The sequence below is a fragment of the Heterocephalus glaber genome, unplaced genomic scaffold, assembly GCF_053883595.1.
Source record: "Heterocephalus glaber isolate CG9 unplaced genomic scaffold, H.glaber_assembly_v1.0 deba00001523, whole genome shotgun sequence".
NCBI classification, from domain to species: domain Eukaryota; kingdom Metazoa; phylum Chordata; class Mammalia; order Rodentia; family Bathyergidae; genus Heterocephalus; species Heterocephalus glaber.
This window is the reverse complement of record NW_028258327.1, coordinates 7,705,776-7,710,632: the sequence shown is the minus strand read 5'-3', so window position 1 is coordinate 7,710,632 and position 4,857 is coordinate 7,705,776. Positions and strand designations below refer to the sequence as shown.

The 4,857-nt window shown below is 39.2% G+C and overlaps 1 long non-coding RNA gene across 1 annotated transcript in view; it reads left to right on the top strand.

Annotated features, from left to right (window-relative positions):
* The first annotated feature begins 71 nt into the window (after positions 1–71).
* LOC110345395 (uncharacterized) overlaps positions 72–4,857 on the top strand; it is a 60,214-nt gene continuing 55,428 nt past the window's right edge. The window contains exon 1 of the long non-coding RNA XR_015441531.1: positions 72–2,765. This is a non-coding gene — a long non-coding RNA (uncharacterized LOC110345395). The remainder of the gene's footprint in view (positions 2,766–4,857) is intronic.

Here is a 4,857-nt window from a genome sequence, read left to right as displayed (position 1 = left end):
AAGACAAGATGGCGCCCGGGTAGTCTCACCCGGAAGTGAATAATAATAACATCCGCTCGTCATCTGAAGCCATACTAGCTCGCATCCTGGCTTTGTGAGCACGTGACTATTGCGTTGTCACTTTCCAGCGCCATTTTTGTTATGGGCAAAACCACCTTGTCTTTACGACTGTCTTGAATGTTCTTGTCCCAGTGTATGCTGGTGCCGAGCCCGACAAGCTTTCATCTTTATTTTGAGCAGAAAACGAAGAGCGCAAGTGTTCTACGCAGAGAGCGCCCTCAAATTCTTTAATAACCCGACTCTCATTCAAGTGTGTATTCTCCCCACGAATAGTCTCGCTTTGGAAAAGGGTTCGAGTTCGCCTCGCGGCTTTCAGATTACGGAGCGGCCCCAGAATCAAACCCAGCCAACTCTGGCCAGGTACTCGGTGCATCCGGAGCAGTGCTGCAGGCAGGGCCAAATCGGCCTGAGCGTTTGTGGAGTACTCCAGGCTTGGGTGTTGCTCAATTTCGCTGGGTGTTCGGAAAAACAAGACGTGTGTGCAGATGGCTAGTCTGGGTCGGTAGCAAAAGCAAAAGAGACCTTAGCTGACTGGTAGCCTCCCTTCTTTGTTAATTTAAAAACATCGCGCCCCCTCCTGGGCACATTCGCTAAACTCGGCTTGGCTCAGCGAGTCCTGAATTTCAATCTCTAACCTTTACAAAAAAGTGGCGGGAGGCCTAGTTCTCATCTGGCTACTTTGCCTTGACAACAAAATGGCCTCCGGAAGGGCATGTGCAGTACAGTGCCTCAGAAAGAAAACTGATTTTACAGTGTGTTGATATGTATCAAAAGTACCAATTTCTTAAAGCCAAGAGTTTCAAGTTATAAAGTTTTAAGAAAAAAATGTTCAATAGTACAGTATTTCTAGGCTAAATCTGGGGAAGCGCCTTTTCAAAGTAAACTTTTATATGACTTTGAGTGTATTTAGCTTCTACTCCCAGCACTCGGGAGGCTGAGGCAAGAGGATAGCCTTAAAAGTTCGAGGACTACATAGGGAGTTCGAAGACAGCCTGAACTACACGGTGAGACCCTGTCTAAAAAAAATTTTAGAAGTGGTACTTAGGGAGGGAAGGAGGCCTGCAGGGAGGGGAGGAATGGGAAAAAAGGGGCAGGACGTACCATGTACAGGTGCAAATTCCCTATGATGAATGTTAGTACTATGTATGCCTAAAATGTACCAATAATGTTTTGCTATTAAATAAATGAAAGTTGTTAACTTGCAAAAAAAAATGTATTTAGAATTTTAAATCCTGGCCGGGCATGGTGGCGCTTGCCAGTAATCCCAGCACTTAGGAGGCTGAGGCAGTAAGATTGCCCAGGCGGTCAAGGCCAGCCTGAGCTACATACACAATGAATTCAAAGCCATCCTGAGGGGCTGGAGATTTAGCTCAGTGGCTCTGTGCCTGCCTCCCAAGCGCAAGGTCCTGAGTTTGATCCCCGGTACCAAAGAAGAAAAAAAAAAAACCTCAAAAACAAAGCCAAACAAAGCCAGCCTGAACTGCATAGGGAGACCCTGTCTCAAAACAAAAAACAAAAAACCAAACAAACAAACCAGAAAGCAAGCAAACAAGAATCCTAAATCCTTTCGTTGGCAGGTGTGCAAAAGAAACAGCAAATTGGGGTGGGAACAAATTTCAGTGGTAGAGCATTTGCCCAGCATGTGAGGGCCCCACCACAAACAGCAAATTACCATAGGAACAAAATTTTAAAAGTAACTGTTATAAAAAGGATACCTATAAAATAGATGTGAGACTATGGGTGACCTTTATGTGAAATTCAGTCTTTAATAAATCCCAGGTACTCTTGTATTATCATTAGAATAAAGTACTAGCTAAAGATCTGCTAGTCCTCAAATCTAAGTAGCACTCAAAATATCATTTTATTTTCGGAGAAATGTTCACTAATTACATGTGGCAACACTATGATATGAATTTATGAGGATACTACTGGAGACAAAAGGAACACTGTTTCTTTCCCCCTTTACTTTCCACTTAGCACAACTAAAACAACTCAATAGTTTATTATGCTTTTTTAAAAACCTTTATGGGCCAGGGGTTTAGCTCAGTGGTTCTGCCACCTGCCTCGAAACTGCAAAGATCCAAGTTCAATCCCTGGTACCAAAAAAAAAAAAAAAAACCTCTTCATGGAGCAAAAACACGGAGGTCACATACCACATGTTATTAGTAGTTATCCAATTTCCTCTGTAACTGTTTCCAACTTTACTTCCCTGAAAAACGTTCTGATCAGAGAAATACTCTATCTTCTCAGTGAAACCTTATTGTACTACTGAGAGATGCAGATGTCCCTATTCCCTGTAATTGTCTTATAGTTTAGTTATTTCCCTAATGAAGTTGAAACAATTTTTGAGTAAGGATTTTTCTCACTTCTGCCTTCAGTGCCCAGCATAGTACTTAATACACAGAAATTTTCACTAGTCAAGTGATTGAATTGCTATTTTGAACAATGATCTTGATGTAAGCCAGTAGTTTTGGATATTCATTGCCAAGTGGAAGGGATTATTAAATGTCTCACATTTTGTTCTCTGGTACCAGTTCAATGAGATAACTCTTCAGCAGTCACTGTTTACCAGATCGGAAAATGAGTTTTACAGTCCCCTTTCCCTAACCTCTCTCTTCTAGGATTTCTCTGTAACGTTATGACTTAATGGAGACAACAGGCAAGTGCTGTGTATGTATTTCAACACCAGATTTCTCAGAATATGTGTAAGTGTCTGTCTGAACACTGTCATGTACATGAACTGCCCAGTTTGGACATTCTGCACCCTGGTTATCAAGTGCTATTAACCAGCCACCGGCTTACCAATTATCTAGCAATCTATTGTTAATGTTTACCTACAAGGGAATTTGAAAATGACTTTTTAAACTGTTTGCAATGTTTGAAGTAGAAAATTTTATATATATATATATATATATATATATATATATATATTTAAATTAGTACCTTGAATTATTATGGAAAGAAATTATCTTTAAAAGTAAAATGGAGGGCTGGGGATTTAGCTCAGTGGTTCTGCCACCTTCTTCACAAACAGTAGGACCTGAGTTTGATCCCTGGTACCAAAAAAAAAAAGTAAAATGGAAAAAAAGCTGACATGTGAAAAAGATACAGAAATAGGAGCTATTCCTACTTCTTGAGATTTGAATCTTTATAATGTTATTAGGTTCCATATCATATCCATCATTAATCTCAATAAATAATTTTAAACTATGTTATACATATATAGCACAATGTTATTTAGCCTAAAAAGGCTATATAATTCCAACACATGATATAATATGCACAAACCTTGAAAACATGATAGCCATTATTATGAGGTGCCTAGAATAGGCAAATTCATAGAGACAGGAAGTAGAATAGCAGTTGTGAGGAGTTGGGAAAAGAGGAATGGGGAGACATTGTCTACTGGGTACAGAATTTCTGTTTGGAATGATGTAAGGGTTCTAAAAAATGAATGATGGTGAGGTTTGCACAACAATGTGAAGTAGTTAATGTCACTCAGTTATACACCTAAAAATAGTTAAAGGGGTAAATTTTATGTTTCATGTATATTCTATGATAATACAATAGAGAAAATATAAAGCTAATATGTTACAAGCAAATTATTACAAATTGAAATGCTTTAATTTTGTTGTTTTTGTTTGAGTCAGGGTCTATGTAGCCCAGACTGGTCTTGAACCCAGAGGTAGAATGCTTGCCTAGAATGTTCAAAGTCCTGGGTTCTATTGCCAAGACTGCAATAACAATAATAAAATAATTATTATTTAATGATGAACCATACTGAGGTTTATGTAGGTATTAGCCGTTTAAGCAAGGTTGGAGAAAGTAAGGTAAACTTCTGTGTTAAAGACTGCATATTCTTATACAAGGGCAGGGGATTTAGCTCAGTGGTACCCCGCCTGCCTCGGAAGTGCAAGGTTCTGAATTCGATCCTCGGTACCAGGAAGAAAAAAAAAAAAAGACTGCATATTCTTACCTAGAATCTTTCATGATTCCTTCTACTGTTTCTTTTTTTTAGAAAGTCCACAGGTTATATTAGAGTTCACTGTGTTTGTTTTCTAGATAGCAAAACTGTGATTAAAGTTTTAGAATACAACCAAAAACTATAAATATCAAAAAATAACTCATATTACCTGTCTAATAATTATTAGATCCAAATTCAATTCAGAGAAAGTGAGTCATGTTAAATTTATTGATACATTTTCTCTTGGCACAATAGTGATAACTCTTCAGAAACTCATAAACATCTGATAAGAAAGGCCCACAAATCCCAAAAAAGCTGGAGAATATTTCCCCTGCAACCTGCCTTGGCTTTTCCTTAGCTTTCTGGGATCAGAACCATCAGAATGCAGGGGGGTTTGGATTCATTAGCATCCATTAAGAAAAGACTGTTCTTCCTTTGGCTCTACTTTCCCTCTGGATAGGATACTGTCAGAATTTTCCAGAGAAAAGAACCAATAGGATAGTAATGCAAAGTATGCAAGTCCCAGGGCATCCAGCCAACAACTGGAGAACCTAGAGTTCTGGTATCCAGAATCAGAAGAAAAAGAGTGGCCCAACTCCAAAAGCATAGTGTAGGACAGAGAAGGAAGGAGCTGAAGACAGCGTATCTAAGCTTTCTTACCTCGGGAGAGGACTTTGTGAATCAGTTTTGGCCATTCCATTGTAGGTAAAGTGAAGAAGTCGTTTCTGGGCCTATGCTTACAAAACCTGGTACACTGTCAACAGGCCACATGTTTCAGATGTTGTAGCAAGTTTCAGATAATTAGGGGGCTGGGGATTTAGCTCAGTGGTTCC